A 25,061-nucleotide genomic window follows, 5' to 3' on the forward strand; every position below is an offset into this window, starting at 1 on the left:
TGCCCTATGGAGCTTTATGCCTCTGGTCCTCTCATTTGAAACCAGCAGAGGTTGGAACAGTTCTTAGTTATTAACATCTAATGGCTGTTTTGTGACTTCTCAAGTGCGTTGGACTCCTCCTTCCAAGTCCCAGGGAATGGAAAGATACTTATTTGAATTTAATTAACTCAGAGGAGATTCAGCCTAAAGGATAGCGATTGAAAATACTGAGTACCGAATGTTCCTACATCTTCCCTAAAACCTTATGATAGATTTGTTGGAGACTCCTAATTGCCAGGAGTTTGTGGAATAGAAACCCCACCTAGAAGTAAAGCCCAGGGTAGGAAGTGACTGTCACCACTCCTCTCCCTTGGTGCCTACATTATGTTCTCACCTCCGGCTGCATGTGTCTTACTGCAGAACTCGCCTTGCAGAAAGCCTCCTTGTGGGCCAGGAAGAAGCTCTGCCAAACACAGGTGAATGGCAACCAATGAGACTTCCGATCTTTGCTTTTGCTTTGGTACAAACTCTCAGTATATCTTTCTCTCCTAAATGTGTGTACGCAAATGTCACTCTGTTAACCTAAAAAATACTTCCATTTTGGTAAGAGTCTTTGAAAACTTCCTTTCTGCCACCCAAATTCATATTTAGACTGCAGAGTTGCTATAAGTAGACACAATGTGATTTTGGAGATGCTGTGAAAACCTGTAAAAGTAATTCATTTCCATATTCATTCATTCTCAAATATTCTCAAATATTTATTGCCGACATGCTGTGTATCAGATATTGGGTTAGGTATTGTAGACCTAACACAGAGCAAGAAAGATATAATTGCAGCTCTTAGGGGGTTTACAAACTCAGACATATATTTGTTTACTCACCTATTTAAATAGTATGTATCATGTGCTAGGTGTTGTTTAAGGGATCATGGAAAACTCCAAAATAAAGAAGAAAGTATTCTAAGGAAGAAGGGCAGGTTCCCTGGGCTAGGAGAATAGCAGTCGGATCAGAAAAAGGAGAGATGAGTCTTCAGAGATAGTTTGAAGGTAGAATCCACATTGGATGAATTCTGGGAAGCAGAGGAAGGGTAGGTGTTGATGTGGGGGAGGAACTGAAATTATTTCATGCTTTTTACCAAAGGTGTTTGGGAGGATTGCTGGTGCTGTTAAACCAAATTAGAAAAGGGAGGAGGAGAAGCAGGTGGAGGGCAAGTTTTGGGGGGAGAAAAGAGTAACAGTAGTGGGAGAATAAGGAAGACATTGAGCATGATTGAATTTGAGAGGATGCTCCCACTGTGTCCTTTTACACTCAACAAGAGACTATGAGCTACTCTCATCTCAAGAAAGAACTGTTTCACCAGATACACGTTAGATACTATTTTTTTTATTATGTTATGTTAGCCACCATACAGTACATCATTAGTTTTTTTTCTATTTGTTATTTTTATTGTTATGTTAATCACCATACATTACATCATTAGTTTTTTGTTTGTTTGTTTGTTTTTTAAAGATTTTATTTATTTATTCATGAGAGACAGAAAGAGAAAGAGAGAAGCAGAGGGAAAAGCAGGCTCCCAAGGAGCAGGGAGCCCGATGCAGGACTCGATCCCAGGACCCTGGGATCATGACCTAAGCCGAAGGCAGACGCTTAACCATCTGAGCCACCCAGGCGCCCACATCATTAGTTTTTGATGTAGTGTTCCATGATTCATTGTTTGTGTGTAGCACCCAGTGCTCCATGCAGTATGTGCCCTCCTTAATACCCATCACCGAGCTAACACATCCCCCCACCCCCCTCCCCTCTAAAACCCTCAGTTTGTTTCTCGGAGTCCGTAGTCTCTCATGGTTCGGTTCCTCCTCCGATTCCCCCCACCCTTCATTTTTCCCTTCCTTCTTCTAATGTCCTCCATGCTATTCCTTATGTTCTACAAATAAGTGAAACCATATGGTAATTGACTTTCTCTGCTTGATTTATTTCACTTACCATAATCTCCTCCAGTCCCATCCATGTTGATGCAAGAGTTGGGTATTCATCCTTTCTGATGGCTGAGTAATATTCCATTGTATATATGGACCACATCTTCTTTATCCATTCATCTGTTGAAGGGCATCTCAGCTCTTTCCACAGTTTGGCTACTGTGGACATTGCTGCTATGAACATTGGGGTGCATATGGCCCTTCTTTTCACTACATCTGTTTTTATTCTAGATCTTGCTCCCCAAGGATTTTTGGTAGCTTAAAAAGCCACACAGAATAAAGTAAGATAAAATGGAAATCAGGACATCAGGGCTGTGGTGGATATTTCTATAAAATAAATCCCCCTCACAAAATAAAAATCATTAGTTTCTGCTGTTTCTATACCTGGAGCTTCCTGGATCTCATCCTATCCAAAGTTTGGTTGTTTGATTTTTCCTTCAGTTCTATGAGATAATCTAGACCTTTTTCAATTTTTGTCCCTTTCAGTCAGCCAGAGAGGGTTTTTCTGGCTTTCAACCAAGGAACCCTGACCTGATGTTTTTTTTTTTAAAGTTTCTAGTAGTGAGGTTTTGCAAATCGCAGAATCTCAACTGTGTCACCAGCTGAGCTGAAGTAACATGAGGCACAATGAGAAACCTCTCCTGGCCTGGAAAGTTGGAAATCCTGTGACATAGCAAAGTGGTTGGTTAACTTCCTTGTCTTGTGCCTTGGCAATCAGTCCACGTACTTCCTAGGCTGGAGATTAGTGACTTGGTAGAAAAATAACAGTCTAGCATGTGTTGACTAATTTTCAAAGATTCTATAAAAAGAGACAACCTTTACTTTCGCTACAACTTGATCGTGTAAAAGCAAAAAAAAAAAAAAGTAAAAATATTTTGTGTTTTGTTTTGTTTTGTCTATTCATGAGCCCTTTTCTGGCCTGTGGCTGGAAATTTGTGATAGCTAAGAGATTGGGGTCTTGGAGGATACCCAGCTAGGCTTGATGAGCTGAGCTGCCGTCAGTGCCCAAAAAGCAGTAAGATAAGAAATAGAGTGGAGGATAAGATATATGGCAGGCCCACCCAAGCACCTCCTAGCAAAGGTCTTCATCCATAAGAAGCCAAGACTAAAAATGAAGCCTGAGGGCAAAGGACAGATCACTTTGGACTCCTTCTGCTTAAACACTCTGCTGGAGGCCCGGATGAGCTCAATACTAACTAACATAGAGTAGCCCCAATGGCGAATTCTATTCAGGCCATCTCAGATGTGCCAACGGAAGTAAATAGAGAAGATCCTCCCAGAAAGAAGAATTGGAAAAGACAGGTTGGTGAACCAGGAAATTCATTCTGCTGGGAGGGCTCTAGTTCTTATTTGCTATGGACTCATGACCATTCTGCTGTTTTCCGTTGGCTTCTTTTCAAAAGAGGAGTAGGAATTTGTTTTGTTTTATAATTATTTTTTTTAATTCCACCACGGTATATTATGTATATTGGGGATGGCTAAATATATCATTTAAATATATTTAAATATATCCTTTAACTATAGGTTGCTCCACCAGTAGAGGTTAATCTGGATTTGACCTAGAGACATTCCTAGCACTGAAAAATCCTGACCTTAGATCTGGAGGCAGAGCCTTGTCTGGAGGACAAGATTTTACTATCTCTTTCCTTGGGGAGGAATTGAGTGGATTTTAGAGGAATGTTTAATATGTGCATTAAATTTAGTGTGGATATTTTTTAAATTTCTGTTTGAAAAGAAGAATCAACATGCATGTTGGAATGAGATGAGTAGTTATTGTGAACATCTGTTGTTTTGCCTATTTTATCAGTCAGTTTAGGGTGAAAATTACTTCGTGTTCAACCCAGTATTCAGTGGCTTACAACAACAAAGGCTTATTTCTTCCTCACACTACATGTTCTTATGCCAGGACCCACATGGATGGAGCTGCTCTTATCTGGAACCCTGCAGTGGGATGAGAAAGCACGGCAGAACACACCCAGGTTCTTAAAAATTGCACTTAGAAAAGACACATATCACTTCCGCTCACAGGTCATTTGCCAAAGCAAGTCACAAGCCAATGCTGACAACAGTGGGGTGGGGATGGATGATCTTCTCGAGAGGAAAGGCGTTATAAGGAAGGATTTTCAATATTCTTCCTTTTTCTGGTAATAGTCACCCAATTTTCTCTTGAAGAATAGTCCCTAACTAACTCTCAGCCAATGTGGGTTTGACAGAGTTGACCCAGGTCCAGAGAGAGCATGAGAGCCTGGGTTAGCTAATCAGAGCTTTCCGTTCTTCTGGCCAGAGCAATCCAATGAAATTCAGTTCCTGGAGGGCAAAATTCTTTTTGTGTTGGAGTTGCTAAGAAGATAGGCTGTCATCCTGGAGTTACAAGGAGTCATCTGCATGGAGACAGAATCTGTCTAAGAATAAAATCATCACAGAGGCAAACTAAGAGAGAGAGAATGAATAAACAGAGGCCTGATGTCATTATTTGAGTTCCTGTACCCACCCACACCATAGGAAAAGGTCTAAACCTGGAATTGCTCATTACATAAGTCTACTTTTTTTTCTTAAGCCAGTCAATTTAGGTTTTTGTTTCTTACAACTTAAAGATTCCTTACTTACAAGGGGGGGAAGTTAGTGCCTAAAATATGTTCCTTGTAAATGGTTCTGTACACTTATGGGAGTGGGGCACAATTTTGGTTACAAGCTTCCTGGCTCTCAACTCAAAGAAAAAAATCTGAAGGGGCACCTGGGTGTCTCAGTCAATTAGGCGTTGGCCTTCAGCTCAGGTCATGATCTCAGGGTCCTGGGATTGAGCACCCTGTTGGGCTACCTACTCAGAGGGAAGTTTGCTTCTCCCTCTTCCTTTTGCCACCCCCCCCCAGCTTGTGCATTCTCTCTTTCTCAAATAAATAAATAGAATCTTAAAAAAAGAAAAATCTGATTATAGTATACCATTGCTATACCATATCTATTATTACAAGAAATTGTAATGATGTATGTTAAAAAATGATTGAACATTGGTAATTTCATATGGTCCAACCTAGTGCAATTCACAGTACTACATAATGAAAAAAAAATTGCCAGCAATTGCAGATTTTCTGTGAATAATCTCTACCATGGGACATTGACATAGCTTGCTGTACAAAGTGTGGTCCAAAGACCAGCAACATCATCATCAGTGGGAATTTGCTATAAATCTAGAATCATGGATCCCACTCAGACTTACTAAATCAGAATGTGCACTTTTACAATGTCCCCAGGCGATTTTTTGCACGTTAAATCTGAGAGGCATCTATATATAAAACTCCTTGTGATATGCTAAATATCTTCAAGAGCACCCCTATAATAAATGTACTTAAATATTTATAAGATAGTACAACATTTTTCATTATAACTTAATGGAATAATGTCGAGTAATTCTAGGAGGGTTGAAAAAAAATCGTAGGAGGGCGTCTTTGGAAGCAGCTCAGATTATATGATCCAAGTATATATTATTGTGTTTCCAAAAAACAAAACAACAGATATTATCACCAATTAGTGGCCTCCCTAATCTCCCCATACCACCACGAAGGGAATCTAAAAACTTCATTGATCAATCAAGTAAAATGTGGGTCACCTTATGGCATGGTCCGCTCCCCACTTCCATTCTATTCCAGTCTGGGCTATAGTTGATTTCACCTGATGGATTTATCCACTTGCATTTAAATACAGCTGGATACTCTGGGTCTTGTGGCTCACTGTGACTTCCCAGGGTGGCACTAATGAGGTAGCTGGTGGCCCCAGTTCATCAGCCTGTCGGCCTTACCCCAGGGTGATTCAGCCTGGACAGGTGGGGACTGACTCCTCCTCCATGCTTCCCAGACCAAGTTGCTGGCCCTGTCACAACCCAGCTGGCCCTCCTACTTCTCCACCATCACAAGGTAAGACTTTGTACCTGCCAGGTTAAAGAACCATCTAGGCAGAGGACAGAGCCAATCTCACATTATGTTCAAATTCGGTTATCACTGGGATGTATTAGATTCTTATTTCAATAGAGAGAGAATAATTTCACGAAGGAGAAAATTAATAAGAGAGGGGAAGTAGCCTTTAGTAGGGCTGAGTTCTCAATGCACAGTAGTCTTTGCTGTGAGCATCAGTTTGTCAGATTACACATTGCAAATGTTTTGCTTTTCCATTAATCACAGGTTGGATTATGCTGCGAACCCATGGAGAGCAATATATGTGAACACAGCTAACCTGCCTTCTTATGGAGTTCCCAGGCACCAGGCACCAAACAGAGGTATAAAGCATCTGGTGAAAATCATTTAAAAAAATAAGTCGATTTTTAAATCTCTCTGCTTCAGCTCCTGGGATAAATTTGCAGTTGGGGAGATCTTTATATACAGACTTAAGCTTCTAATTAGTGAAGGTAATGTTTGGGTATGTTTTACCCAGCATAAGCAAACATTCTGAGCTCTTTCATTTGAAACCAACAAAAATAATATTTCTTCTTTTCTGCTGTTCCTTCTGACTTTTTTTTTTTTTTAAGGGAATTTACTTCAATATCTCTGCCATTCGAACAAAAGACGGCACTAGAGAAACTTATTTTTCTGAATTTGAATCTATTTATTTGATTGGGACTAAACAATAGGATGGAAATTGATAATGCAGATATATTTTCCTCACCATTGATATGAATGAGTATTTGGACATGTACTCAGATCCTTCTACCAATACAACAACTTAAAATCAGAAGGACCAAATGCCAAGAGTTTGGCAATTGTATATGTCTCTTTTTCTATTCCTTCTGCATTCATGGATGCTAAATCAGGTGATGTGATGGTGTTGATTCAAAAGTATCCCAGGAGCAATTGTGGATGAGCATAGTGGCCAAAAATAGATCATATCTATTGACGTAATATTTAAAAAATTTATTTTAAGAATCACTTTATCTCTACTTATATAATGAAGTGAAATTTTTCGTGTGATTAGTTTTAACCAATGTTTCTTCCAAACGACTGTAAATTCTTTGAGGGATTGGTCTGAGAAAAGTTTATGCAAATTCTTAACTAATTAATATAGCCACTTTGGTAAGATCCATCTGAAGAAACAAGACCTCATGACTATAAAAGAAAAGAGGGAATATACGAAATAGGAAGAGAAGCTTATGAGAAACACTTTATAATTTACTGAAATATAAATACAGTAATCCTATGTTTTAGAAATCAAATATACCCTTATTTTAACAGCATTTATCCTTCTTTCTTTTCTTTCTGTGAGTTTTTTTTCTTTCTCATTTTTTTTCTAAAGAATACTGATAAATTAGTCTAAAAAACAATTTGAAATGTCCCAAACTCAGTGTTCCTGGGCATATCCTTAAATTTAAAAAAATAATTATTTTGATGGGACCAATATAGTAAAAGAAACAAAGATACACCATTATGTATTCAGATATGCTCATGCTCATTTTTAAAAACAAAGGATGCTAATCTTTTGTGTGTGTTTTACTGAGCACTTACTTTGTGTCATGTACTTCTTCCATCCCCTCAGTTAAGTTTTATATCAACCTCTAGGAATTACTTCTCCTTCGAAGTCAGAGGGTCTTGGGAGAAAGATTCCACGGGGCCGGCAACCAGGACAGGGTTCCTTGATTTTCCAGATGCAGAAAAGTGAACAATGGTTCTCAAAGCAACAGATTAAGAAAGTGAAATACAGAGTTTCCAAGTAGGAAAATAGAGATTTGAATGGAGGACTCTCTGATTACTGAAGCCTATATTTCTACTGAGTACCTTTCAGTTTCTTGAAAGCAAAGGGTTGTGTGTATTTACCTTTACTACTTCATGCTAGCACAACACCTGTAAGTATTCAATAAATCCTGTGAATTTTATCTTTTAACCGTATTTCCTTACTATTCCCTCAGCTCCTTCCAAACCCCAATTCTGACACATTAGGTCATTCCCTTACTGACCTTTTGCAATTGGACAATTGCAAAAAACTCTGAAGTATTTTGCCTGTCTCTTGCTTTTTATCTTCATCCAACCTTCCATACGATTCATGCCCTGTCTACTTGTCCAGTACCTCCTCAGGTTACCATACACACTTTACAGTGGACTCATGAAGCTACTTAGTGTTCTCTGAACACCCAATGCAAATCCTATGACAATATTACTCCATGACAATACCCCCTTTTCTCTTTGCTAGAATGGCCTTGTCTACCTGAAAAACCCCTGACTTATCCTTCAAGACTCATTCTAAAATTTCCTCTATGGGATTCTTTTGAACCTACCCAGAGTTGGCAGCTCTTTTCCTTCTGCTTGCGTTGTGCTTTGTATAAACACTGTTACAGCAGATATTACCTGTGTTGCAATGATCTGGCTTATATTCGTTTCCCTGACAAACTGGAAATTCTTGGAGGCAGGGGCGTCTTATTTGTCATTACATCCTTAGAACACATGCACTTGAACTCAATAAATGTTATTTAATGAATTTTTGTTGACCAAATGGATAGATAATTCTATGCTTGAGCAATAAGACACTAACAAGTGCCAAAAGGACATGATTTTCCTTATTAGAGTTAATAATCTCTGACAGAGAAACTTACCTGCAGAGAAGCATGAAGTCACAGAACTCTGAGTCTCTTGGAATGCTGGGAATAGCAGTGTGACACCAAGTATCATGGGAAATTGTCAGCAGGATGACATATTAACCTTGTACACTACCTAGAAATCCACACAGATCACCACAACATTGTCTAAAATCAACATTAGACTTTGAGCAAGAATATTGCTCAGGGGAATGGTATGGTTAGGTCAAGAGAACAGAGTTCACACAGAAAAAAAAAAAAATCTAAAAATAATGGCCTAAGAAGTTACAGTGCTTCTCTCTAAGATACAATTGATTCGGAAGGATATTTTTTACTATTTGCAAGTTGAGAATAATTTTAGAATCAATAGATCAAAGTTGTAGAAAAACATTTGGACCCCTTGATTCCAACTTCTTGTTCTGGAAAGTTGCTGATCCAGATTCAACTTGAACACTTCCACAGCGATGGGAATCTCATTGTTTTGGAAGCAACTATTTAATTTGGCATTATTTGAGTTAATTTGAAATCTGTCCTTTTATAATTTATTCCATTGATTTTGGTTCTTTTTCTTGAAGCTACATCTAATTGTTTTTCTGTATGAAAACTTTACAGGTATTTGAACACAGCTATCATTTTTCCCAAAGTTTCCTTTCTCCAAGATTAGAAACACTGCATTTCATGTGATAATTTCTTATGTGATATTAGTTTAAAGCCTTTCATCTCTCTTTGGTTATACTCCAATGGACGAACTCCAGTAGGTGCTCAAATATGAATACAGAACTATAGACATAGCCTAAGCACTGCAACCTATAAAGAGACATTCTTCACTTTATATGTATATACGACTTTATTATAATCAAATATTGTATTAGATCCAATGAATAAATGGATCAAAATACTATTTATCAAGAATTGTTCTTGGGGCTGGATTAGAAAGATGAGTAAACAGAGTCTTTCCTTCAAGAAGGCCACAGTCTAACACAAACTAAAAATACCCTCTTAATAAATTCTGATATTATCTAAGTACTATTACTGAGGTATAAGCAAAGTATGGTCATCAAGTAAACTCATATATTAGGCTTTTAGACAATTGAATATCTGTGTGTTTTTTTCAGATGGTTAAGCGTCCTACTCTTGGCTTTGGCTCAGGTCATGATCTCAGCGTCCTGGGATTGAGCCCTGAGTAGGGCTCTGTGCTCAGTGTAGAGTCAGCTTGAGATTCTCTCTCTTCCTCTGCCCCTCCTGCTCATGCTCTCTCTCTCTCTCTCTCTCTCTCTGAAATAAATAAATAAAATACTTTTCAAAAAATCTATATGTTAGACTTTATACATATCTTTCCTAATTTTATCTTGTTGATTTTGTTATAATTCCAGCATGTCAATGTCTTTTAAATCTTTATTCTGTCATCAAGTACATTCGTTTTCCTTTTTAAGCTTTGTGCCACCTCTAAGTCTGATAGCAACAGAGAAATTGGCAGCTCTTTACATGAACAAAATGGTTGGTGTTCTGTTTTCCCAGCAGAAATATGTGTTTGGGAATTTGGTTAATGGGAAGTGGTAAGGCATATATTTAGAAAATGCAGTTTATTCACCCTAGACAAATATAGACACTTGGAATTCTATCTATCATGACTCATAGGAAGCACGGAGGTTTCTCATCCTCTAACTGCTTGCTGCACGGTGTTAGCTTGTTGGCATATAGTGAAGTCAGGGCCTCAGAAACAGACAAGAGGATGGGAATGGTTGATTGTTTTTCACACCATTTTCTGACCGTGTCATAAGTTGAATGAATGGTCACCTCAGTTCCAGCCATCCAATGTAGCTTGCAATGTGCTTTTATAATAATCAAACTTACTTTCCCTCTCCACTTGAATGACATCTTGCCAGGGAGCCTTCTCATGATGATCTTATATAAATAGCAACGTCTCTGCTTCTGCACTCCTTGTCCCTTGCCCTGCCTCACTGTTTCCCATGGCTCTTATCACTATCTGGCATACTGTGTATGTTTTCCTTGTTTCTTGTGCGGTTCTCTTCATCCCCCTTGTCTCCATGTGCTGGAATATAAATTATATGAAAGCACGGGTTTGGTTGACTTATTGCAGCATCCTCACTGCTTTGAACAGTTCTGGGTCCTAGCACATGCTCCCTGGTGTGTGCTCAATAAATATTTGTTGAAGAAATGAATGACTGTGGTGGTACATCGTTCATGTATTTGTCTGGCAAAAGATTAAAAAAACTAATGACTGATAGAAACATGAGAAGGTCAAGTTTATGTGATCCTTGGAAAGATAAGATTAATTATACAAAGAGTTGTGAGCTTCTCCACATAAAAGAACTTCACATATACTTTTAGTGTCGGAGGGTATTATTTAGTGATGTGTAGGAAAGGGTTTATGAAATTGTAATAATAGATACCCATGTACCAAATACTGAGTAATGGGCTAACTGTTTGACACTTATTTTGTGATTAAGTATCACAGTATTCTCATAAGGTAGATTTCATGTGCATTTTGTTGACACAGAAATGGAGGCTCAAAGAAACAGCCACTTACCAGTGACCTACAGCTCAAGGTACCAGAGCCCCAAACCGGATCTGTTAAAACTCCCTCCTCCTTGCAACATTTACTCACCAGTAATCAGCAAAGAAATAAATGTCTCTTCCTTTTATGAAACTTCTTAGTACCACTGCCACACAAACCGGGGGATTTATATCCAGGTGAGGCTTTGGTGATACAGCTGATCAGAGGTCTGCAATGAGTATAACTGCATAATCAAGATGGCTGTGCTTAGGAATGTGACCCCCTCAAATGACACCTGGATATTTTCTACTCCCAGCTTTTCTTACAAATTGAATTTGCCAAGAAAATCAGGTAAAGCAATGTTTTTGAGGCTGTCAGCATTCTTTACATCTGAAACAAGTTATGTGTTTTCTATCACATTCATCACCCCTTCAGCAAAGATTTTATAATCCAAATGGGAGAGCTATGTGAAGAAAAGTTTGCACTTCTCTCTTGCTGGCAATTTTGTTAGGTGAGATAAACCACAGAGCTTACCTTTCTGACCCTATCTGAATTTTGAAACTCTCAAAGAAACAATTTTCACTGAGGGGTTACCAGAAGGAAGTAAAGGGGTTGCTCATAAACCAGACAAATATTACCAGGAAGGGACAGAAAACAGGAGAATACTGTGACATGCGCCCTTTGCAGAGCTATTCTTTCAGCTTCACCCATACCAAATCGCCTAATGTCAGCAATGACCTTGGATATCTGAGTTTGTGGAAACCGTTAAAGGGAGATCCTCCAGGTTTTGCACCTTTGGTGCATGGTGTAATTATTGATCCCACTCTCCTACACTTTGTTGAAATGTATGTGGTCTGCACTTCTATTGAGGTCATCTCTTTCTCTTTTGGGAAACTCTCTTTCCTCACGTGTCCAAGCATCATGTGTTTCCTGTCAGCACCACTTATACAGAAAAGCAAAATGGATGAGAAGGAAATAGGAAAAATTTGACACTCAGCAAAGAGTACACCGAGGTGCAATTCCTAACACAATTTCTTCAGCACAGCCCTTGGAGGTCCCTTCTATATCTACAGTTCTGGGATGGATGAGTGGATTCTCAGAGCGGCTGCTGTGCCTTCCTCATCCCTTTCGGCCGACTTAAAACTATCTGATTTAAGAAGTGTTGGGTTTCATGCCAACAGTCACTTCAGGTCTTGATCTTAATTATGACAGGGAATAGATATAGGCTACTATCCAACGAGAGTCCTAGTCTGAGCTAGTGCATTTGAAGAGTTTGTAACAAAAGATGGTGAGCTTATTAACATATAGATAGAGCAGAAACAAAAAATAAGACCAACTCCTTTATAAGACTTCATCCTCAGATCTCAGTCTGGTTTGGAGGCAGCCCTAGGCACCTTTCCTGAAGACTACTTTCCTTTCTTCATTGCAAGATTAAAAATAGTAATAATAACAGATCTGGTGAACAGACTGTTTAAACATAGTAACTTTAAGACTTTATTCATAAAATGAAAACATTATTAAGTATCTACTATGTGTGGGATGTTGCATAAATTTCTGGAGTGATAGAAATATAAAATAAACACAGTACCATCTTTTCCGAAGTCTTGAATTTTCGTGGGGGAGGAGGCGGGGGAGGTGGAAGGCAGACACTGAAACCAGAATTGCCAAGTGATCTCGTCGTGTCATTTCTCATATATCTGTGAAAGCTGTCCCTGCACCCCCAGTTTCCTCTGTGACAAGTCAAGTTCTTTGTCTTGGCAAGCAAGATCATCCATGGTCTTTCTAGTCTAGTCTGCTTCTCCAGCCTCATCTTCTCCTTCGTCCTACCTGGCGTCCTCTGCTCCAGCATTGACAATCTGCCCACACTTTCCTCAATGTTCCACAGAGTTTTTCATGTCTATTATCCCTCCCCCATCTAGAACGCCTTTCCCTCATTAATCTTGAATACCTTCAGATTTTTTTAAAGACTCAATTTCAGCTTCCTTCTAGAAGTCTTTTCTTAGTTCCTTACATAGACTTGAGCATTCGTTCTTCAAATATCCTATGAGCTATTACTTCTATCAGAGTTTGAAAGAAACTTATTACAAATCACTGTGTTTATACTAGAATGTGTGCTTCTGAGAATGAGCAGTGTCTTTTGCTTCTGTTTCTTTAGCACGAATCCCAGCGTCTACTACCCCATAGCCTTTAAAAATGTTGTTGAATCAATTAATGATGAAAAAAGCAAAGATGATGCAAAGCATTTAACAAAGCAGAAAAAAAAAAAAAAAACCCGCTATAAGCAAGGTGTTAAATGTAGCTGGGAAGAAGGAGGGCCCATAATCTGTTGGTGATTAGCAAGGCTTGGGTTGGAGAGGTGAATTTCAGCAGTGCCTTAAAGAACAGGTAGCATTCAGGAAGGGAGGAAAGTTTTTAGGATGAAGATTCAACATGAAAGGAAACAGATGTCTGTAACATTCAGGTGAATAAAGGCCTACAAAATAAGACAGAAGAAACAAAGTGAGGTTGTTTGTGAAGAGTTAAGTTATAGTATTATTTAGAGGGTAACTGGGAGCCACTGATGGTTCATGAGAAAGAGAATCACATAGTATAATACTTGTTTGGGGAAGGATGGTTTAAAATTCAGCATCTAAAACATCCAGGAAAGAACATATTTTGAGAGGAATGTTCCCTCTGGGAAACTGGATGAGAACTGAGAAAAGGCCATTTGTAGGGGTGGAGAGGAAGAATAAACACAGCACCAGGGGAAGGAAGGGAGACCACGGGGATTGAGACTGCTCACAAAGTGGAAGAATTAACTTTGGAAATTACTGTAGATTCTTTCTTCGAAGAAAGAGCAGGAGGAGAACATGGTTGAAGATGCGGGACTCTGAGGTAAAGCACGGTAGAGAAGATTTAATATTGATAATTCAGTATCAAATTAGGGCATCATTTATATTTTCATTTAGGGAAAGGCAGGTCTTACAGTGATTGTAAGGAGAGTGAGGGATGGGTTTTGAGTTTGGATAGAGTAGGAAAGGTCCAGAACAGTGGTGTTGGAAATACGAGAAGAGTCAGCTAGTGTTCAGAAAAGAACAGGCAACAGCACTGAGTTCTTGCCTGATACAACATAGCATGACTTTTTGTTCCATTTTTCGGAGGCCACCACCATGGGTCCAGTCATCTGCCGACTAACAAACCATCCCACATACAGTGGCTGAAATCAGTGGTCATTATATTATATTCATAATCTCTGGGTTGTAAATGAAGGCACAGCATGCCCGGTGGATCTTCTGTTCCACGTGGCATTGACTGGGGTTACTTGGTTTATTCAGCGGGTGGCTGGGAGGATCTGGGGGGTCCAAGCAGGCTTCACTCTCATGTCTGGCGCTTTGGTGGGGATGGCTGGAAACTCACACACCTGCATCCCTCTCTATGCACTCTCGGGATATTTTATACACAATCCCATCAGATTATCCAGACTTCTAACATGGTGGCTCAGGAGGGGAAGCAGCCAGACTCTGCAGGGTCTGGGACTGGAAACCAGCACAAAAGCCACTTCCAGAGTTGTTTCTTTGGTCAAAGTGAACAGAGAACTGTCTCTGGGGAGGAGAATTTCAAGGGGAGGACCTGCACCCTACTTCTTGTTGGAAGGAGTGTCAAAGTACTTTGGGCTACCTTTTACCTTTGTCATAGCATTAATCATTCTCTAACGTGTATTTTCTGCTTTCTGTCATCCCCACTGGAATGTAAGTCACATAGATCAGGGAGTTTTGTCTGTTTTGTCCCAAGTAGACAAAAGTCTATGTAGTAGACACCTGATATTTGTCACATGAATGATGGGAGAATGTAGACAAAAGAGTGGATAATGAGGGAATGAAGTGCCCAGGGCTGTGGTCTTCCAGGAAGATAGGGAAAAATGTCAAGAGACTACAAGTTAATGGTTCCCTCCCCATCTATGAAGGTGACAGCATTTCCCACCAACAACACTGGCTTGGTAAGGCTGTGGCTTGCACCTATGGGGAGAAACCATATCAGCATCTTCAGGACATGTGCTCCAAAGGATAGTGAATATATTTATGTTTGTTCCAACTGGAAGCTCTCCTTCAATTGCACTGGCCGGTTACCAATTAATCATGTGGTTTAGAGGAGTCTCCATTTTAATATCACAGACTGGCTTCGGGGTTCAAGAATCCCTCCAAAATTGTGTGGACAAATGTTTCATCAGTGTCTCAAAGGGTGATTTGACCCCAAAATATTACAAAGCACTGTCAGAATAAACTATATTTGGACTTCAGCTTTTAAATATGAAAACTGTCCTTCAAATCCTAGGAAGAAAAAAAAAAAAATCACCTGAAATAGAAAAAAAAAAAAAGCCACTTCCATCATTAACTAAGGCCACATACGTAGCAAGCAAATTGATGCAATATTGTCTAATGATTCCCCAGGAGCTATGAAGTTTGATTTGGTCAGTGGCATGTGAAACTGCAGGGATTTACAGGTAAAGTTATTCTACCTACAAAGAGAAACCATAGCATTATGTCAAAAAGTCCCTTAAAAGGAAAAAAAAAGTATTTGAGGAGACTTAGACTATAAAAGGTGTATTTTCCAATTAGTGCTTAAAAGCTTCTGATCAAAATGTGGTATTTTCTTTTTTCTTTAAAAAAATCTCCTAAGTATATTTTAATAATTGAACTTGAACTAAAATTATAACTCCATTATTTGAAAATACTTTCACATACTTTTCTTTCCTCCTTTTTACATTACTCACTAAAAGTAAGTGTTCCTTTTTTTTTTAAGTTTGTGGTTGTCACAAACTTTTTAACAACAGACCAATATAATGGGGATATAGATGGTTAAGGATTTTAAAAATTGAGTAGTTTTTAAATTGAGGCTATAAAGATATTAGGTAGATTACCTCTAGAAACACAAAATCTAGGGGCGCCTGGGTGGCTCGGTCGTTAAGCATCTGCCTTCGGCTCAGGTCATGATCCCAGGGTCCTGGAATCGAGCCCCGCATCGGGCTCCCTGCTCGGTGGGAAGCCTGCTTGTCTCTCTCCCACTCCCCCTGCTTGTGTTCCCGCTCTCACTGTGTCTCTCTCTCTGTTAAATAAATAAAATCTTTAAAAAAAAAAAAAAAGAAACACAACATCTATAGATAAGATAATGTAAGTCTAAAATGGTTCGTGAATATTAAAATGCAGAGGACTTTTTAAAGTTTTGTTCATTTCCTTAGTTTTAAATGTTAACTACCCAAAGGATATCACTATTAGTTTTTTGCTATGATCCCAGTTGTAAGCAGGCTAGAGAGTTAAAGGCTTCATCTCGGCCCCAGCCAGAGTCCCTTCCCGATGCCTGCATTATGTGAAATGAACAGTCAATACATGGGATCACCCTTGACTTCTTCCCCTTCACATCGATCTGGTACCCTCACCTTCTGAGCTGGAATCTCAGATTCTAGAGCCTTCTAGGTCATATAGCCCAGGTGGGAAATGCATAAATGTGGTACGAACACACGTCTTCCATAAACACACACAATCTATATTCTGATTCAGTCCTTATTCCCAATCCATAGCTCAAATCCTATGTTTTCCCCCTCTGCTCAAAAGTCTGCTCCCTTACTCTAGATCCTTATGATTTTCCTGCAAGGTAATACATCTACCTCATCTTCCTGATGCTAAACTACTTTATTATTCTTTCAAATGCTGCTAGGACAAAACTGCAGAACAGTCCATTTTCTCTGCACGGAGCAATAATGGCTTTTCATTGCTCAATGGAGCAATACTAGGTCTGCCTCTTCTAGCTCTCATACCAATGCATAGGTGACATGACCAGTTAGATAAGGGAGAGTGAGAATAAGGTTGCAATTTACGATTGATTAGTTCATAATTAAAGATCCAACAGAAGAATATAGGAAGACTTTTTCCCCCCTAGCTTAGTATCCAAGATCCAGGAGTCAGCTACGTCAAGATATAGTATTAGCAAAATGTACACAGCATGAGTCAGTCTGGTACATGGCACAGAAATGAACTGATGTATTATACTTTGGGGGGTCACAAGAATCTGTGTCCAGGTAGCTCTGGATCTAAATATGTGTGATGTGTGTGTGCAAGTGGTAGAGAGACTTAAAGGGGAAGCAGCACCATGGTCTTAGCTAGATATTTGCATAAGAATAAGATTAATTATTATTGTCATTATATTTTTAGAGAGAGAGAGAGGGCATGCATGGGAGGTGGGGTGGGGCAGAGGCAGAGGAAGAGAATCCTAAGCAGACTCACGCTGAGCGCAGAGCCCTATGTAGGGCTCAGTCCATCTTCCTGAGATCAAGGCCTGAGCTGAAATCAGGGGTCCAAGGTTTAACTGACTGAGCCCCCCAGGTTCCCCAAACATAAGAATTGCCGGAAAAAGGTGTACAAACTCTATGGTCTACCTATGGTCTATTAGTCACCAATATGCACTTGCTCACTCAATGGGATAGGCTTTTTCCTTGGTCCCCAAAAGAGGAAGCTTCCCTTCTAGTCTCTGTTAATGCTGTAACACTTTGAGATATTCCTTCGTATCTTCTCCACCTAGCCAAATCCTTTCATTCCACTTTGGATTTTATTTCAAATGCTGCTCAGATGAGTTCCAATTCCATTTCAGTCATGGTGCTATCTCCAACTTTTTCATACGGACCTGTCTTTTCTCAGAACTTCTGCACACACAGTGACTAATGGCCACGTCATGAATACTTAGTTTCATTATTTCATTTCATTAATTTGTTTTCTGTCTTATTTTTGTTGCTGTTGTTTTGGTTTTTTGTTTGTTTTTGTTTGGGTTTTTTGTTTTGTTTTGTTTTGGCTGTTTTGTTTTGTGTCTTATAGGCAGCCTAGCATGGTGCTGAGAGCAATAAACAACCTTTGGATGATTGTTTTAATCAGAGCTCAATTTTTCCAAGAAATTATTAAGCTTTGGGGATTATAACTTTTTGAAAGACGAAGAGATAAATATTACAATCATAAAACCACAGCATTTAAGACCTGAGAGTGATATTACACATCATCTCTTTCAGTCTCCACAATTGATGGAAGAGGAAAGGCTTTGCAGAATAATTAGGTAATTTGCACAAAGCTAAGCAGTAAACTAGTGACAGATACAAGGTCAGAACTCAGGACTCTAGCCCCATTCAAATGCTTTTATTCGCTAAGCTGGACTATGGTATATAGAACCTTCATGAAAGGGAAAATTGGCTGAAAATATTTTAACTATGCTTGTCTTTTGAGATCATACTTAGGCCTGCCTTTTTATAAGCTGCAGTATACTTAGTTTGGATAAGAGTGTGGCTGACACTGTTGGCTGACTATCCAATTCCCTTTCTTCCTTTATTATTACTTTAACGTATCCACACAGAAACAGACACAACAGTGAGGCCTGGGTACGTGCCTGGCTAAAATCTAAAAGTTCCCAGCACTCTTTGTGTTGAACCACCACGTGGTGTGTTTTTTGTCATTGATAAGATATAAGTGGGCATTCTCTCTCTGCTGGCCAGGAGAGCCGAGTGGCAGGTGCCAAGGTGCGGGTGGTGCTGGGGCAGTGGCCATCACACAAAAGTTCTGGAACCCCCGGAAGTGTTTACAGTTGAAGAAATGATGCCTCGTATCCAACATTTGAAAGGAGCACAAAATAAGGACTTATTTCTTAAAGACAAGAGAACAAAAGGCTATTGGCTGGTGACAGTTCTTCATGATAGACAAATTGATTCAAATGAACTTGCCGAGCAGTTAGGTGCTGGGAGTGAAAATCTTCAGTTTGCTGATAAAACAGCCATGCTGGAAAGACTAAAAGCTGGCCAAGCCTGTGCCACACCCTTGGCACTCTACTGTGACGATGGAGATGCGAAATTTGTTCTGGATTCTGCTGGTTTGGAAGGTGGACATGAAAAGGGTACTTTCATCCAATGACCAGCGCTACAACCATGGGGCTGAGCCCTGAAGACTTTCTCACATTTGTAAGGAGACAAAACATTAAACTAAATTGTGATAAAAACAACTAATTGGGGGCGCCTGGGTGGCTCAGTTGTTGAGCAACTGCCTTCGGCTCAGGTCATGGTCCCAGGGTCCTGGGATCGAGTCCCACATCGGGCTCCCTGCTCGGCGGGAAGCCTGCTTCTCCCTCTCCCGCTCCCCCTGCTTGTGTTCCCTCTCTCACTGTGTCTCTCTCTGTCAAATAAATAAATAAAATCTTTAAAAAAAAAAAACAACTAATTGGGCTGATGTTTAGAATACATTTATTTTTAAAAAGCTGTTTTTTTATTTGTAATTTCTAAAAAAGCATTAAACATGATGAGAATATTTTTTAAAAAATATATAAGTGGAAGTCTGCTGGGAAGTGACTAGCTTTACAAATAAATAAGGACAAAATCCCTATGTGGAGAAGGTTTTTGGATCTTTATCTCTTTGCTGTTTTTGTGTCTGGAATTCAGATGTGATACTGGGAGTATAGGAGCCATATTGTGATCATGAGGATGAAAGCACAACCAACGATTAAGAACAGCATGATAGAAGGAATCCAGGTCCTTGATAATAATATTCGTGAGAAGCTGACTCTGTCCTGAATCAACTCCGAACTTCTAAATGAGAACTATAAATCCCTTACGTGTCTAATCCATAAGATATTAAATCAGTCATATTATTTGACTAAGCACTTTTGCAATGACTTTGCTGCAATGGAACTTTTCAGTACATAAAAGCATAACTATTTTATAAAATGGCCTAAATATGCTAAGCATTCATTTTAAGCCCTTTAAACGTGTTGCCTTATTTAATCATCATGGCGACTGTATGAGGAATGCATTGATATCTTCTTTATAAAGAAGAAAGTTTAGGGGCGCCTGGGTGGCTCAGTCGGTTAAGTGGCTGCCTTCGGCTCGGGTCATGATCCCAGGGTCCTGGGATCGAGCTCCGCATCAGGCTCCCTGCTCAGCGGGAAGCCTGCTTCTCCCTCTCCCACTCCGCCTGCTTGTGTTCCTGCTCTCGCTATCTCTCTCTCTGTTAAATAAATAAAATCTTTAAAAAAAAAAAAGAAGAAAGTTTAAAGTGGTTAATTATCACATAGTAGATGTCCCTGTGATTCCAATGATCATGCTTTGTCCATCTATCACACCACATGTAACAAGCCACATGGAATGCAGTTGTGTTAATTAATGTACTGTTTTAAAATTTAATATAGTTGGGGTGCCTGGGTGGCTCAGTTGGTTAGGTGGCTGCCTTTGGCTCAGGTCAAGATCTCAGGGTGTTGGGATCAAGCCCCACATTGGGCTCCCTGCTCGGCGGGGAGCCTGTTTCTCCCTCTCCCTCTTCCTGCCATTTCCCCTGTTCATGCTCCATCTCTCTCTCTGTCAAATAAATAAATAAATAAAGTCTTTAAAAAAAATAAAAATAAAATAAAATTTAATATAGTTGACCAACAACCTGCTTTTCTTCTCCAGAAATAAAACACTAAAACTCTAGTAAAAACACAGAACCTGGACAATCTGTATGTCACCTAGGCAGATAATAAGTTGAAGTTGTGCAATTCTGGAATTATAACTTGATAATTTCATGAAGAATCCATCATAAAACTGATTGCATTTTTTGCTCTGGCTCTTGAGCTTGGCCTTACATTGTGCTGGTAATTACTCCAGGTATAGAGGCCTGAAACAAACAAACAAAAATGTTACATTCCACAGCTTTTCAGCATTTTGAGACTAGCTCCACTTAACTGGAATAGCTTCTAGACTTGCTTTCCTCCTACAAAAACATCATTTAAGTTTAGATTTCAAATGGCATAAATCCCTAAATCTTTCAGGTAATTTATGGCTTCAGATCCTTTATTCTCTAGGGATTGTTTTCTTCATTGTTCCCTCAGAAAACAAAGGCAAGCAGGAAACATGATATAGGATGCTCCTGGATAAAAGGATTAAATATCTGTGACAATCAAACAATATAATTGAATGCTCACATCACTTAAATTGCCACTAATTAGAACAGCTTTTTAAAAAGGTAATTATAAATCTAGTTTTATCTGCCTAACTGAGAAAAGTGGTATTTTGAAGTCGACTGTAGATGTGCTTCAAGTTAAAAAAATATCTTTCGTTCTCTCATTAACACTAGGTAATTGAGACAAAATATTTTCTGATTTGAACTTTTTGCATATTTTCTACACTAAAATGGAGAAACTTTATCATGGCTTTATAGATAACAGATTCAGATTCTTTATCCAATGTTCAGTGTTTTGGATGAGAGTCATAGTAAAAATTTCCCAAATTTGTAGTTTTACATGAAAACTCTGGAAAACTTAGACTATGAACTGAATCTAATACCAATCAGACTAACTGATGATGATCTTGTTGTTAATGTGCTATGAGAATCTCCATTGAGATCCCTTCTGAAAGAACTTTACCACCTTCACTGGGTTTTCATATATTCCCTGTAATACAATTTCATTTGGCCGAACACATAACTATGTTTTATGGAGGCTCCAGTGAAATTGTTTTAGAGGTAATTCCTGCAAAGAAAATAATCCTGTCACTAAGAACCCGCATCACTATAGCAATCCATTCTTCTGTGTTAGGGAGATGTGAGCTGTAAGACCTCCATGAGTTAACAGCTCAGTGGAGAAACAGTATTTTCAAACAAGAAAAAAGAAAAAAGAGTAAAATAGGAAACTGGCTATATCCACAAGTTAAACTGAATGACACAAATGAGAAGTAAAGCCAGACATCAGTGGGGAAAAAAGTCATTGCAGTCACAAATCCTGGGACTGGACATGCTGCCCTTTGAGTTTATTCACTCATGCATTCAGTACTCACTGGGTGACTACTGTGTGCTAGGCACAGGGTTAGACTCTGAGAATATAGCACAGACTGGGACCTTGAAGAATTCGCAGTGTAGTCAAGATCAGAGGAGAAACGATGTAGATGAGTAGTGCTGCAATGTGAGCAAGGCCACTCTAGAGAAATGTCCAGCTCCCATGTGTTAGGGAGAGGGGCGCTTCTAATGCCTTAGGAATATGGTAAAGAAAGTGCTGAGGATAAAAGATAAGTAATTCATTAATTAAAGAACTATGGCCTTTGGATAAATGCCCGGAAGTAGAATTGCTGGATCATAGGGTGGTTCTATTTTTAATTTTTTGAAGAAACACCATACTGTTTTCCATAGTGACTGTACCAATTTACATTTGTACCAACAATGCACCAGGGCTCCCTTTTCTCCACATTCTCTCCACTTGCTATTCCTTGTCTTTTTGAGGACAGCCATTCTAACGAGGGTGAGGTGATATTGTGGTTCTGATGTATACTTCCCTGATGATAAATGATATCCAGCACCTTTTCATGTACCTGTTGACCATTTGTATGTCTTCTTTGGAAAAATGTGTATTCAAGTATTCTGCCCATTTTTAATCAGATTTTTTTGTTTGTTTGTTTTGCTATTGAGTTGTATAAGGAAATACAAATAGGATCTCAATTACCATGATGATTAAGATATGGAAACAACCTAGGTGTCCATTGTTGGATGAATGGATATATGGTATGCATACACAATAGAATGCTGTTCAGCCATGAAAAAGGAGATCCTGCCATTTGAGAAAACATGGATGAACTTTGAGGACATTATGCTGAGTGAAATGTCAGAGATAAAGACTAATACTGTACAATATCACTTATATGCAGAATCTAAAAAAACAAGGAGTAGTATAGTGGTTACCAGGGGCTAGGGGATGGGGGAAATGGGAGATGCTGGTCAAAGAGTACAAACTTCCAGTTATAAGATGAAGATATTCTGGGGACCTCATGTCCAGCATGGTGATCATAGTTAATAATATTGTATTATATACCTGAAAGTTGCTAAGAGAGTAAGTCTTAAATGTTCACACTACAGAGAGAACAGTGTAGTTATTTTTTTTTTTTAAAGATTTTATTTATTTGACAGAGAGAGACACAGCGAGAGAGGGAACACAAGCAGGGGGAGTGGGAGAGGGAGAAGCAGGTTTCCCTCAGAGCAGGGAGTCCAACATGGGGCTCAATCCCAGGAACCCAGGATCATGACCCGAGCCGAAGGCAGATGCTTAACGACTGAGCCACCCAGGTGCCCCGAGAACAGTGTAGTTATGTGATGTGGTAGAGGTGTTAGCTAGGACTACGGTGGTAATTTTGTAAAATATCAAATCAACACATTATACATCTTAAACTTACACAATGATTTATGTCAATTATATCTCAATAAAGCTGGGAAAATATCTATTGAGCATCTACTCTGTGTGAAGTCTTACATAGTTTTTTTTAAAATTTTGTTTATTTATTTTAGATGGAGGAAGAGAGCACGAGTCGGGGGGAAGGGCAGAAGGAGAGGGAGAGAGAGAATCTCAAACAGACTCTGCGCTGAGCATGGAGCCCGACATGGGGCTTGATTGCACGACCCTGAGATCCTGACCTGACCCAAAATCAAGAGTTGGAGGCTTAACTGACTGAGCCACACAGGTGCTCCAATTCTTACATAGTTTTAAAGATATATGCTAAATATTAAAATAGAATTAAGTGCTTTGGGAGTTAAAAAAAAAAAAGAAAATTTACTATACCTTTGGAAAAGAGGATTTCAAATGAAGACTCCATAAGGGAGAAAATTCTAAGCTGAGTGCATTTTTTGATAGAGAAATTAAAGAAGATCATTAGAATAATAAGGACAGTGATGTAAAAGGGCATCCGTGTGAGGAACAGAGGAATTCCACTATGGCAAGACCAAAGGAGGCAGGAGTGAAGGACGAGAAAGGAAGAGGAAGCAGATGAGGCCAGAAAATTAGATTGGGGTCAGGTAACAGGCATAGTAGGCCAGCTTATGAGAGCACTAAGTCAGCCTCCAAGAGCTTGATATGAAATCCATGAAAATGAATAATGTCTTCAAGGAAGAAAGTATACATTAAAAGTAGAAGAGCTAAGAGTAGAGAAAGACTAATCCACTTCCTTCCATAAATTTGCTTAGGAAGGCCAGGAAGAATTGCCTACATTAAGTGCTAATTTTACTAGTCTTCACCTATGACAGAAGGATTATTGAGGCACCATTAGCGGACCCCAGCTTTAGTGGTTTTCCCAGCAGTGGGGATGAATTTGCACTAAATGTCAAGACCGCCTTGTTATCACCTTTCCAAAAAGGCTGGGAGTTATTAACAGTTGTAGAGCAGGGTTTAGACACAGACAAAATTCCAAAATTTGGAAGTAGGCAAATTGTTTTTTAGTTCCTACCAACTTTGCAAATGGGAGAGGGGTGGGGGGAGAAAGAAAGAGAGGGAGGGAGGGAGGGAGGGGGAGAGATGGATGTTGAGAAGAGAAAGGGCACAAAACAACATTCCTTTGGATTACAAATCTGTATATATTTCAAGGAAAATGGAACTTATTTCTAATTGAAGTAATTATAACTCAGCAAAATTTGATTTGGCAAAAAATAATGCAACACTAACTAATTCCATACAACTTTGTTTCTAAACCTCCTTAAATCTCTTTCGTTTGCAGTAAGAGACTGGAGTTTTGTTCCTGGCAGTGTGGAATGGCAAACTACATTCTACCACTCCTAATTGTAAGAGAGAGAAGATTCTTGTCAGATCATTCTGAATATAAAGCAATTATGCAGGAACAGTGATTTCTGAGAATACAAACACACAACTGTGAGCCAATTTCATTCTTCTGAGATGTGCGTCAGATGGAAACACGGAACATGGAAAGAGTTTGCTAAAATAACAATGAGCAAAACCCTGTAAAACAGCTACTTTGATTCTTTTAGACTGGCTGGCTGCCTAGGTGGTGACCTGGGGCAATTTCAGAAGCAAAGGAGCAGAGATTTGAGCCAAAAGTTGGTGATGGGGATGTGAAGAGAGAGGGCAAGGAGTTACGCATTTCTCAGGAGAAATTGTGAACACTCCTCAGTGACCAAGAACTGGTTGCAGGATATTCATGTGTGATTTTTATATGCAGGAGTAGAACAATTGCTCATCATAATATATGTGACATCTCCATTTAATTTATATTTTCCATTAATGATTTTTGCCATAT

At 39.2% G+C, this 25,061-nt stretch overlaps 1 pseudogene; it reads left to right on the forward strand.

The window, feature by feature from the left end:
* Positions 1 to 18,627: 18,627 nt before the first annotated feature.
* LOC118534839 (prolyl-tRNA synthetase associated domain-containing protein 1 pseudogene) lies at positions 18,628 to 18,942 on the forward strand (annotated as a pseudogene).
* Positions 18,943 to 25,061: the final 6,119 nt, after the last annotated feature.

Source organism: Halichoerus grypus, chromosome 3 (genome assembly GCF_964656455.1).
Source record: "Halichoerus grypus chromosome 3, mHalGry1.hap1.1, whole genome shotgun sequence".
NCBI lineage: Eukaryota > Metazoa > Chordata > Mammalia > Carnivora > Phocidae > Halichoerus > Halichoerus grypus.